Here is a 13,274-nt window from a genome sequence, read left to right as displayed (position 1 = left end):
CTTTGCTGTACAATGTCAGGGCCGGAAAGGAAAGAGTTAACTTTTGAAGGAACTTCTGATTTCCCTCCCAGACTTTTAAAGTTTGTTCTCACACTTTCTCCCTTCTCACTTAAATGATAATTAAATTGCAAATATGAATTTCTGCACTTAGAGCATCTCTGCTAAGTCAGCTACTCAGCATGGGCCCTTGGGCTAGTCTCATTCACAGAAATTTCTATTTGGATGAAAGAATACTTTCGGGGGAGGAAGGTTGGCGCTTATTAGTAGGCAGGTGGCATTGTCCTGGCTACTCATTTTCTTGTTTCTTTTTGTTCCCCTTAATTATCAATTCTAAGACTGCACAAGGAAAACCCAGTGACTTTCTCAAAGCTAGCCCTAATGTCTAGCAGGCCTACTAAGGCAAGGAACAGAGCTTCCTAACTCCTGGCCATTTTTCAGGTTAGCCTATGAATGCCCCGTTGAAAATAACAGCCAGCATAATCTAAACACCTTCACCACTTTTTTAACCTTCAGTGCCTCAGAGGACAGCAGGGTGACCCCCACTTGCCCCTAAACGATCAGTTATCAAGAAAGGTACAATGAGGGTCCAGGACTGAAGAAGGCATTTCAGATCATCCAGCAGTGATACTCATAACCCCTGCCTGGTACACCCTTTGGAATCATCTGGAATGAAAGGAAAACTTATCCTGGCATCACTTAGAACATGTGTTAGTTAATTTCCCCACTGTTTTGACTAAGTTCCTGACAAGAAGCACCCTAAAGGAAGAAAGATTTATTTTGGTTTCTTAGTTGAGGTTCATCATAGCGGGAAGGTACAGTGCCAGGAGCAGGAGGCAGCTGATCACCTTCTGTCAGCAGTCAGGAAGCAGAGAGAGATGAGTGCTGATGCTTGCCTCATATTCTTCCTGTTCAGTTCAGGATCCCAGACCATGGAATGGTGCCACCATTTATGGTGTGGTATTTCCTACCTAAACCCAATCTAGCAGCTCCCTCAAAAATAAATCTTAGATTTTTGTCTCTTAGGTGATGCTAGATCCTGTGAAGTTGACAATATTAACCCTCACAGAATTTAAAGGAGCTCAGGGATACTAAGGGGAACCTATTAACCCCTGCTAGATCCTGAAAATATATCAAGATCTGGAAGGAAGGTACTGCATTCTAATTCCCAGGACTTCCCACAATCAATATTATCAGAGTGGGCTAGGCTATAGAGACAGAGTGGAGGATCTAGTAGTCCTCTTTAATCCCTAGCATCCTTCAGCCTTCTTCTGAGCATACTCACTCTGGGGCTTTGCCTTGTGCCCTTGCATGCCAAACTATTATTTTATTACTTCCAGTGAAAAAAAGGCCAATATTTGACATCAAAAATAGTCTCCAGAGCAACCTTAGTTCAATATATTTAACTAGTTCATCATTTGTATCTCAAAGGATCGCTTTGAGAGACAGGTATTTCAGATGATAGCAGTTTAAAGTAATTACTTGTAATTATTTTTAATTGTAGACAGGTTCTTCATGTACAGTTTAAGAAAATTCCAATGAACTAATTCTTACTGAAAGCTTTTTTTATGCTGTTCTTCTAACATGACTCTTGAATCTAAATTTTATGTCCTCAACTTTGATAAACGACATTTGTATTCAAACAAATTCTTCAAATGTTTGTAAATGCGTTGAGAAAAGATCAATTTCAAAATGTATCAAGTACTAAATATTGATTGGAAGTATTTATCACAAGGAAAGGGACAGATAGAGCTTTAGATACAATAAGTTCAATCTTAGAGAAAATTCTTGAATTTTCTTCTCTTTTTTTATGTGGAAGTTACTTGTACAATTTAGAAAGTTAATTCTATAGTATCTGAGAAAAACTACAGTAAGGAATTGGGACAAACCATTGTGCTCTAGAATAGCACTTAGTTACTGTTAACTGAAGGAAGTAATTTTCACTCTGTGAAAACAGCAGGAGTTTTTAGTTTTACCAAAGAAATACAAAATATACTAGTCACCACGTGTATATGGAGCAATTTATTATTTTGCTGTTCTCTGTAAAGAGTATAGCGCATAGTGAATGAGAAATTTCCACTACATTTATAGAATATATGATCTTAAAGTCAACAGATATATAATTTTACACTTCCCCCAAAGAAGACTTTCTACTCCAGAATATTACAAGTTCCAAATTGTCTTGGAGATTATGTAAGGCATCTATTACCATCTACTAGCCAATGAGAACCCTAGCTAGGCCTACAGACTAGAGACTTGCTTGTGGATAAAAAGCCTATTAGTGACTGACTCTCCTGACACCAAAATTTCCCAGCTCTTAATTACATAGAATCTACAACACCTCTTAAAACCTCCATAGCTTAACAAAATACATGTCAAGGTGTAAAGGGCTTTGTGAGGCTCTCTAGGGGCTTGTGAAGGAGAACATGCCATGATTAATGCTAGCAAGACATTTACAGTTTAAAGATGGAGCCAAGAAGATCAATAGGTACTTAGAATCCAACCTGGAAAACACAAATATGGGTGAGGGAGGAGCCAGAGAAAAACACTTACAGGTGCTCTGATCTCCACATTTCCAGCATGGCTGCACTCCCTGGGGTTTCTGAGCCTCTCTAAGTAGTATTTTCTCAAATTTCCATTTGCTAAAGTGTCAAATCCTCACCTCCACCCCCAAACTGTGGTTTTAATGGTAAGAGTGAGGAAATATCTGACAGTAAAATATTCCCCTCTAGCCAAACACCTGCTCCTTACCTCCCACATGGAAGAATCACAGCCTCGAAGCTCTGCAGCTCTGTTTGGCTTTTCCATATCAAGAGGCCTACCCCAGGCCTTGCTGCATCTGGAGGCCTCTCTCTAGCCAAACACCTGCTCCTTACCTCCCACATGGAAGAATCACAGCCTCGCAGCTCTGTTTGGCTTTTCCATATCAAGAGGCCTACCCCAGGGCTTGCTGCATCTGGAGGCCTTGTGGGCTCTGAATTCTCCCCCTTGGTAGCCAGGAGCCTGGATGTTGGAAATGGAAATGTAATACCACATGGTCCAATTACTAATACTGTGAAGAGAGACTCTTGCTCCTTTTCCACCTTGTTTCACCAATTCTTATTGTTAGAAGACTGCTTTAAAAAGCAAACTTTGTATGTTGGCAGTAGGACAACGGAATATTTATTATTCCAATTTTGATATGAACTTAAATTTGCAAAGGGTTTTGAGAGAAACTGCATTCCTTTGCTCTTTTTTGCTCTCATCATCTCTTCTTGTATTAAACAATGGTGGAGAACATGCATCCTCATGTACAAACACAGTCCCACAGTTTCACACTCACAACATACTTAACATACATTACCATGCACAGCCATGAAGATGGTGCTCACCTCAAGTCATGCTCCCCTTTAGGCTGCATTCAAAGGTGACACAAAGTCCTGATCAGAAGATAGGAGTTGACACTGCCTGTTTTCCTTCACTTGCAAAGACAACATTCTTGAGATTTACACTGTAGAGATTTATTTTTCTCAGAAAAATATTGCTGCATGCATGCCTGCTAGAACTCAAATTCACTTTCTCTGCTTTTAGACTAGAACATCTTACAGAACGATATAATGTGATTGATCATGTATACTTTTGAGCAAGTTTAACTTGATAATATAAAAAATCAGTTACAGAAAAGCTAAGTTTTCACTTTTCTTATACACAGGAATTTAATACAGTACAATAGTCTTTCAGTGAATAATGTACATTTGTATTACTCAAGACATACAGGTGTTATCTGTAAAGCCAAACCGACCAGTCGTTTTTCTATGCTGACCAGCTGTGAAATGTTGTTTTAGCTTTTCTCATACAATTATCACATATTACTTGTTTTTATGAGTTACCCAAATTCTTTTTTCCTTTATTTTCCAGAAATTATCTCAAAAATCAACCTTACTGGAAACACATGGAAAACTGGGAATTTCCAGCCCAGAATAATTTGAAACATTTGAGGGATTTTTGTTTTGTTTTGTTTTTTGTTGTTTTTTGTTTTTCCTTGGCAATTGTAATTCCAAGGAAATATTTCCAGCCCTGATGAGCAGCAGTTCTAGATGTCAATGGAATTGAAGTAGAAATAGTTATTCTTTAGTCCTCAATAGCACGTTCTTCTTTATTTACTTTTTAGGCTAAGGTTGCTTCTTAATACAGCTTTGCTCAAACTCCAGAGCATGACAGATTTCTTCAGAAATACTCATTCTCCCTGTTTCAAATTTACTTGCTTTACTTTGTTCTGTGGAGGTGGGAGCTCAAGATAGTCCAAACAGAGCTGATGATCACTACTTGGTTACTCACCCATAACTGATAGATAAATGGGAATAGTAGGTGCCTAAAAAATGTGTGGCCCTCCAAGTATCTAAGGTGGTTAGTAAAAGATCTACATAGCTTCATTTATGCTGGATGGTCATGGACTACCACATACCTTTCCAGTGCACACATTTCTTAGACACTAAGGCTCAAATTCTCTATGAGGGTCATGTAAAACCATTACATTTTTTGCCCACTTACTTCTACTTATGGGGTGCCATTATTCCCACACCAAGGTTTCCAAACTCTCAATCATGTGGGAAAGAAGTGATAATGCCTACTGACTAACTGAATAAAATGTCTGACCTAAGTCCCAGACAAGACACACATCCACCATCAACTCCTCCCTTTCTCCCTGCCTAGTTGGCCAGACCTGGTCCTGTTGGAAATACCTCAGTTTTATTGTTAGCTGAAAAACCCAGGGGTCCCAGCAAGGCTGTTACTTCTTACCTTGGTAAATCTGAGCAGACGATCAGAGTAAGTATGATTTGCTTGCTTGACAGTTAAGGAAGCTATTATTGTTAATGCTTCCCTGTGTGGTTTTCCCCCCACAACCAATCTCTTGCTTTAGCTACTCTCATTTTTCTGACTTCAGAACCTTCTTTCCATCTGTTTGCACCATTACCAGTCTATTTAGATATGAAACCAGTTTTCCTAGTCCTTCAGGTATATGGATCATCAAATTCTTTTGAGGATGGAGGCAAATTGGAAAGGATGGGGTGGTGAGATGGACCTTGCGATGCTATTGCCCACATTCTAAAGTATCTCTAAGGCAGTCCTAACAAATGCCCATAGTGCTCACCAATACTTGATGCCCATGCCAGTTTGGATCCAAATGTTTCAGGTTCCTGCTGAATCATACCTGAAAGATTTCTGACTTAAGAATCTATAGAATTAATTGCTAATAGCAGGCTGTGATTTACTTTACATCTATTTATAATTAACTGTATAATATCTAACCCATTTGTCTGCAGCTCAGACTCACACTTATTCCTGTTAAGCATAAAATATATGTAGTTTTTTTTCAGGTCCCAATTAACTTAGAGGTCTTTAATTGTGGGAATGACAATTTTGGGGAAAGCCTTCTGTCACAAAGGAGAATTTTACCTAATTTGTAATCAAAGTTAAGCTTAGGTTTTGAGATCACTTTGTACTGTTCATTCAATCTGCCTTCCTACTATATGATCAGCTTTTTAAAATCTATCTAGTCTTCTGAAAACAATGGAAACAATATTACTAGGCCTTGGGCTCATATTACAATCAACTTTTAAAAGTTAAACTAAACAAATAGCTTTAATCTTAGCTAGGTCCCCTGTTTCTTCTTTTTAAATATTTTATTTATTATTTTTACTTTATGTGTATGAGTGTACTGCATGCATGTATGTAAGTGCACCTATATTAAGCAATGCCTATGTAGGCCAGAAGAGGGCATCAGATACCTTGGAACTGGAGTTACAGATGGTTGTTAGACACCATGTGGGTGCTAGGAATCAAAACTGGGGCTTCTGCAAGAGTAGCCAGTGCTCTTAACTGCTAAGCCATCTCTCTAGGCCCCTCTTTCTCCCTCTTGACCCTTCCTCCTTGCCCTGGCCCAGAACCACCCCCCCTCATGGAAATAGCACTGAAATCAGCACTGGTGGCAGAAAGGAATTATCCCCAGTTTTTATTGCAAACAACAGGTGAGATAAGATTGGAAACATTGGTTTTGTGTGCTGTTCTGGGTCAAGCAGGCTCTGAAAAATCTAATTCTCTTTTGATAAGACAAAGTTCCTCAATTGTTTCTCATGTCATGGTGGATGTACTGTTTAAAGAAAGAGAGTATGTCCTTAGTTGAGAAAACATTTCTGAGAGAAATCAGAAGGAAGGATTCTGAGAACAGATGGGACTCACTCTTGGTTTATAGTTCATGAATCAGGCCCCCTTTTTTTGTGAGATAAGACACATTCGTTTTGTTTTTTTTTTGAGACAGGGTTTGCTTGCAGCCTTAGCTGGCCTGGAACTTGTTATGTAGACCAGGTTGATTCTGATCTCACAGAAATCCACCTGTCTGTTCCTCCCGAATGCTGGGATTAAACGCATGTGCAACCACATACAACACATTTATTTTCTCAGAGAAATAAAGGTTGAACCAGAGTAAAATAGAGGTGTTAACAGAAGGAAATTGTCTAATATCATGTACAGAAAGCCTCTCATGTGTACCTATAGTTGAGCTCCAAAATATTTTTCAGGGAATGCATCTAATAATTAATCAGTTTTATGTTCCATCCCTAAAATGAAAGACAATGTCTTGAGACTATTATTTTATTTCCTAAACTTTGTTTACTTTTGACTCTTGATAGATCTCTAATGGTCAATCCTACACAAAGTAAAATTTCTGTAAGTTAAAAATAACTTGAAATTTCATAATTGGCTTTTATTTGGCCTCCCTGTCTTTTTGTTACAAGTTCTGTCACTCTATCTCTGTCTCTCTTTGTGTATGTATCTTTTTTTCTCCCTTTCTCCATCTGGCTTTTGTTCTCCAGCTCACTCTCACTCTCTTTCTATCTGTACTTCTCTCTTTCTCTCCTTCCCCATCTGTCTTCATCATTGGAATGCATATCTCTAGGGTCTAGTGAAATAACTGGTAAAGAGGAGGCAGAAATAGACACATATTAGGCATGAAAAGCATCTGTGCATTCTTTTGAAAATGTATTCAGGTGTTAATGGCTATTTGCTTATTCCTTTTCTTTATGCCTTTTATCTAATAGCAAAAATGAACCTTTTCATGGAAACCCAATCTATGTGTTTGAATAACATCAATCTTTTCCTCACAGGTGAGTGCATAGAGACCCTCTCTATATACCTGTCTAAAGCAACTGATTCTGAGAAACTCTTTCCACTGAAAGTTCACCTGGAGCATCTATCCAAACTTTAGCTGGATGCACTTTATCTGTGGGGTCAGGAGATCTAGAGACCATATATTTAAAAGAAAGCCTAGGGAATTGGGGAGACAGCACAATAAATTGTTTGCCACACAAACACGAGCACTTGGATTTTGATACCCAGCATGTAAAAAGCCAGCCACAGTGGCATGTGTCTATAACCCAGTGCTGGGAAGGTGGGAAGGTAGGCAAAGGCTAATTGCAGCTTAGCCAAATTGATACACACTAGGTTCAGTGAGAGACTCTGTCTCAAAAAGTAGAGAGCATTTGAAGAAGACATCCAATATCAACCTCTGGCCTCCACACACCACACATGCATAACACAGGCCAGGTCTTGTTCAAACACCATATCAACATGTACATCACACACACACACACACACACAGACACACACACAGACACAGACACACACACACACACACACACACACACACACATGCACACACACAGAGCTTAGCTACTTGTAAACACCCTCAAGTTTTTAGTGGCACAGTGGTTTCATAAAGAGTATATTCTTAGCACATGTTACAGTCCAGTGTGTGTTAGTGGTTGGTACAGTGCTGCCCCACAGTCCTTCAGGAACCATCTTGTTCTACCCCATGGTCCTGCCCAATCATTTTGTTGCTCCTAAGACTGACATAGAAAAGGACAAGAAAGTAGAAAAGGTACACTTCCTTTACTTGTCTTTTCCAAGAATGGGCATTTTTGTAGTCCATTGGCAAAAATATAAGGCATGTGACAGAAAAAGCATAAGGCCTCACCCTAAGGGTGTGGAAAGGAAGCTAAGGAATGTGAATAGACCGTGGACAAGAGACAGTGGGAGGGAGAAAATGAAGAAAATAGAAGCACTATGTCCTTCTTACTGTTAAGAATCTTATCTAAGAGGTGACACAAGATAGAAATGACTCAGAATGAAGCCATTCAGAGGAGAGAAAGGAAGAAAAATGTAGGAAGGAAGGAAGGAAGGAAGGAAGGAAGGAAGGAAGGAAGGGAGGGAGGGAGGAAGGAGGGGGGAGGGAGAGGGGGGGAGAAGGTATATAGTGGCTGTATAAAGCCAGTCTAGGAAGGGAGGGAGGGAGGAAGGGAGGGAGGGAGGAAGGAGGAAGGAAAGAAGAGGGGAGGGCAGGAGGGATAGAGAAGAAGGAAGGAAGGAAGGAAGAAAGGGAAGAAAGGAGGGAGGGAGGGTAAAGGGAGGAAGTAGGAAGGAAGACCAGAGGGAAACTATTAGAATCCAGAATCCAGCAAGGTTAATAAAAGCATGATCCTTAAAGTTAGTGTAATTAGCTCCCTCTTTTGCTTGCCAAATTATGCCTAGCCTTACCCCAGTGTCTTGCATATTACACATAATATTTTTATTCAAAGAACTTAAGAATATATAATATTTAACAGTTGAGCTGAATTATTGTGTGGTTGCTGATTTGATGTTAATTAACTAGCTTATAGCTTATACCATTTATGACGATTGTAGTATCAATTAACTAAACTTTTAGCACTTACTGTATTACTGTACTTTGTGTCATTCCTTTTGAATCACTCACCCGTGCATGTCTCAGAACTGCCAGTAGGTTTTATCTGGGTTCATACACAGACTGTGGAAATTTTACATTTATTATTAAGATGGAGACTTCAATTGTATTTCTATTTAATTCTACTTATTTCTGTTTAATCTTACTAAATATTGCAGATAATACTGATATCCTAAAACCAAGGCCAGATTACCCCTCACAAATGTGGTTTACATGTCTGCCTCTCTACATGAGTCTGCGGCATGAAAATAACATTAGTCAAAGTGGTTCTTAGTAGTTTGTGCAAAATGGTAGAACTGAACAATAGTATCATTCTTTTTTTATCAAACCATGAGAAAATTTCCTACACACTAACTTTCTATATGGCTGATCATATCTCTCAAAAACAGCAGTAAGCTAAGACACACAAGTTTTTACGCCCATACAGGCAGTGGGATCCATGGAAGTAATTTAGACACTTCATGTTCTTGGCTCCTCCTCTGAAAATGACTGGCAAGTAGAACACTTACGCCACTGGCGATTTATAAGGATGAAGATTTGGAATATTTGTCAAGTGCTTCAAATGAGCAGCAAATACATCATAATAAACAGATATCCATGTTTAAATAGTTTAGTCATGTAATTCAGCAAAATAGTTGAAATAGTATTGAAGACAGAAAAGGGTTAAAAGAAAACTCATTCTAGTAGTTGAATGGCTTTGTCTTAATGTTTTCATGTGCATTTAAATTTTAGCTCAGAGTTTAACTCTCACTGGGTTTCCCAAGGCTATTTTTGGAAGAGAATCACAAAGTCTGTGAATAATAAAAGTATTTAAGACTAAGATATTCCATTCCAGGTAATAAGGTTAAAGAAAAGCATGATGCAAAGAAAAGATTTTTCAAAGAGTTTGAAGAATGCATTTCCCAGGGGTTATTATCACTGAATTTTATGAGAGCTATAAAGTAGAAGTTTTTTAAAAAATATTTTTCATCCATGTCTTCTTATACCTGCTGTCCTTAAGATTATTAAAATGATATGCTGAGCAACCTAGCATTTAAAATTCCTGTATATGCTGGACTGACATTCCATAAAACCTGAGGACTGTTATCTACATCTGCACATGGTTCTGATGCTTAGCACAATAGGCTTTATAGACTTTCAATAAGTGTTTAATTCCCTAATTTTAGCTTAACCTTATGTAATACTTCTGAGAAGTGAAAGGCAATTAATAATAATGATGATTTGTATTTTTATCTTGATCTAAATTGACTGAAAAGAGAATCACAGCTTAAGAAAGTAACCAGGACTCTCTCAATTTAATAATACCTCTTATATTCTCAAGGTCCAAGTGTGAAAGAGACTCAGATGGTGACACTATGTCATTACCTAATTTTACTTGAGCAGAGAACAAATGACTTATCTTCCCCACTATACAGTGAGTAATATGCAATAGTCACGTGCCTTGAGGAACTTGAATATCAAACACATAATGGTTCATAATCTATGTAGTTGTCTGGCATTTCTGGTTCTTAATTTTTGTTTGCTTGGTTTTGTTTATAACACTTACTACAAAACAAGGAGCTAAAAAGATTAAAGCCTAAACTAAAACCTCAGTAATTCACTTCCTTTAAAAGAAACTGTCCTTTTAAGGAAGTTAACTATATTTATTGCAGACAGACCTGAAGATATAAGCAAGTCCAAGGCAGCTGTGTGTTAAGACAGTGAAGTCAATCCACTTACAAAGGAAATGAAGAAACAGCTCAACCTACTTTGTGGAGAATTTCACCTGTGCTGTCCTCGGGTGTAAAGGAGACAGCATCTCTAAGTGCTTCATCCCACGCAAAGTTTACACATCAGCAAAACTGGAAAAACCAGCAAAATGCTGAAATGGATTGCAAAGTACAAAAATATGTCTGTTATTTTCCATTAATATACATTTGAAAAGAGTAAGTCACAGCATTTCAACAAAGCTCAAGTGGTACAGATAAAAAGGAACAATTTAACTATCTCACCTGGAGTAACTACTGGTCTGAAGCTTCTAGAATCATTTCTTGCTATATTTAGTCATCAAAGGAATTTATATCTGTTACAATCCCAATACCTGACAGAAACAAATTAACTGGGGAAATATTTATGTTTTTTGCTCACAGTTTCAGTAGGTTTTGGTCTATCACAGCAGAGGGTGGGGAGCCTGGCAGAACCATGGGAATAAGAGTAGGTAACAAAGTCTGTTCACATTATGGCAGACTGGGAAGTAGAGAGATAGGCAGGAACCAAGGGCTGGGTAGCTGGGCATAACTTTCAAAGGCTCACTTCTAGTAAGTTATTTCTTCTAGCTCGGCCACACTTCATAATGATTCTAACTCCTCGTCCAGACAGCACCACAAGCTAGGAAACAGACATGACGAACATGTCCTTTGTGGGAAAGTACAGACTCACAGAAGCATGGTTTAACATATTGCTCCATGTGTATTCTCTTGAAGAGAAACAGGGTGATCATTAGTGAAAGCACTGACTTACCCTGGGTGAAACGTCCTTCCCAGATACTCTGTTTGAGACAGGCAAGAAAACATGAGGCTTCAAGGAAGCCAAGGATGAAATGACTCATCTGCTTTTGGGGCAGCACAGCATATTTTGGGATTAAGACTCACTTGTTTTCCTGTTCTGTCATTTCCCAACATTAAGGGACTTGAACAAGAACTCCCTAGATGTTTATTGACATTCCATTAAAGAGAGCACCAGCCGTAGCCAAATTCTTTTTGTTTTTCTTCTTCAAAAAATGTCCATGAGTACTTTTTGCAGAGTAGTTCTACAAAATATGTGGGTTCTGGTGTACTTTTAACATAGCTGTAAATTAGGAGAGTATAATTCCCTTTCTTCATGCTTTTGCCAAGGAAAGAAAAAAATAAAGCAGAAAGCAGTGAATCTAATATTTCAAGGACTCTCTCATTCTTTAAAATTTATTGGAGAGCTCTCAAAACTGGTTTTGTGAGTTACATCTATGATATTTACCATGTTAAAAACCAGGACTGTACCCTCCAGTTCTCTTTCTCATCAGATCTCAACACTGGTCTTGGTGGTTGTAAGGAGGAAAAGCATGCTGAAGCTGGCCTCACAGCCTTAGAGTCTGGTATAAGCATGTGGGCTAGATTCAAATAGGGCCAGAAACCAAAAAACCTAGGACTGGAAAAGTAATTATTTGTTGATTCATTTTATAATTAAATAAACCTATTGCATGCTAACATAGGCAATAATTTAATGAAAAAAATATTCTCCAAAATAGGAAAAGAAAAATGACTAATATTGTCTTATATTTTTGCAAGTCCCTGTAGAAGATATCCAAATTCTCATGCTGTCTTTGGCAATTAGATATATTAACAGCATATCAGATATCCTCTGGAGCCCTCCATTGAACATCTTTCTAATAAGAAAAATATTTATGAGTTAAGGCGATGTCTCAGTGGGTAAGAGAACTTGCTGCTTGAACATGAGGACCTGAGTTCAAATTCCCAGAACCTATCAAACATCTGGGCATGGCTGCATACACCTATAACCCAGTAGTGTGAGTGTGTGTGTGTGTGTGTGTTGGGTGGGGGGCTGGAGGAATAGAGACAGGAGGATTGCTGGGGCTTTCTGGTTGCCAGCTAGTTCCAAGTTCATTGACAGACCTTGTCTCAAGGGAATAGGTAGAGAGTGATAGGACAAGAGAACCTCCTCTGTTCTCTGTGCAGTCTTGAGCACAGACACCTACACACATACACAGACACAGGCCCATACATATACATACATCATGCACATTCACATACACATATAGACACAGACAAATTAAAATTTAAAAAGTATACGTGTGTGTGTGTGTGTGTGTGTGTGTGTGTGTGTGTGTAATTAATTGATCCTGGGTATGCATCTCTTGATATGTGTAGAAAAACCATGATCCAAAAAGTTTGCTCCTCAAAACCAGTATCAACATGCCTTCATACTACGTTAGAAATGTGAAACTTAGTCTACATTCCTGGGCTTGCCTGAGCTGCTGCATTTTCACAGGCTCTCCCCATAATTCACATCCACTTTATTAAATGGAAAGATACTGCCTCATTGTGTTCATCTCCCATAGATTTCTCTCTGAGAAAGTACATTGAAGAAAAGACAAGCTTTGTTCTGTATTTCCCAGTGGGGAATATTTAATATAGAAATAATCATCATTATAATTTGTGCATGTTACCCTTCAAAGGGGGGCCACATGTGGAAGGTTTGGACTCCTGCTTGGCACTTTTAGGGGTTGAAGAAGTCTTTAAGGAGTGGATCTTAGTGGGCGAATTTCAGCTCTTTTGGCACATTCTCTTGCAGGGCTAGGAGAACCCCAGCCCCTTCCTGTCTCCTCTTCTTAGCAATAAGGTTTGCAAATTTGCTCTGCATATGCTTTCTTATGATGTGCTGACTCACCAGAGGCCCAAAAGCAAAGGGACCAATGACTACGCATTGCATTCTGCAAAGCAAGAGCCCAAATAAACCTTATCTCTTT

General features: G+C 38.7%; 1 non-coding gene across 1 annotated transcript; it reads left to right on the top strand.

The window, feature by feature from the left end:
- The first annotated feature begins 11,785 nt into the window (after positions 1-11,785).
- On the top strand, positions 11,786-11,913 carry LOC115068120. Its single transcript, XR_003847497.1, has one exon. It is a non-coding gene; the product is annotated as a small nucleolar RNA SNORA61 (small nucleolar RNA).
- Positions 11,914-13,274: the final 1,361 nt, after the last annotated feature.

Source organism: Nannospalax galili, unplaced genomic scaffold (genome assembly GCF_000622305.1).
Source record: "Nannospalax galili isolate Female #2095 unplaced genomic scaffold, S.galili_v1.0 scaffold792, whole genome shotgun sequence".
Lineage (NCBI taxonomy): Eukaryota > Metazoa > Chordata > Mammalia > Rodentia > Spalacidae > Nannospalax > Nannospalax galili.
This window is presented reverse-complemented; position numbering and strand designations above follow the sequence as displayed.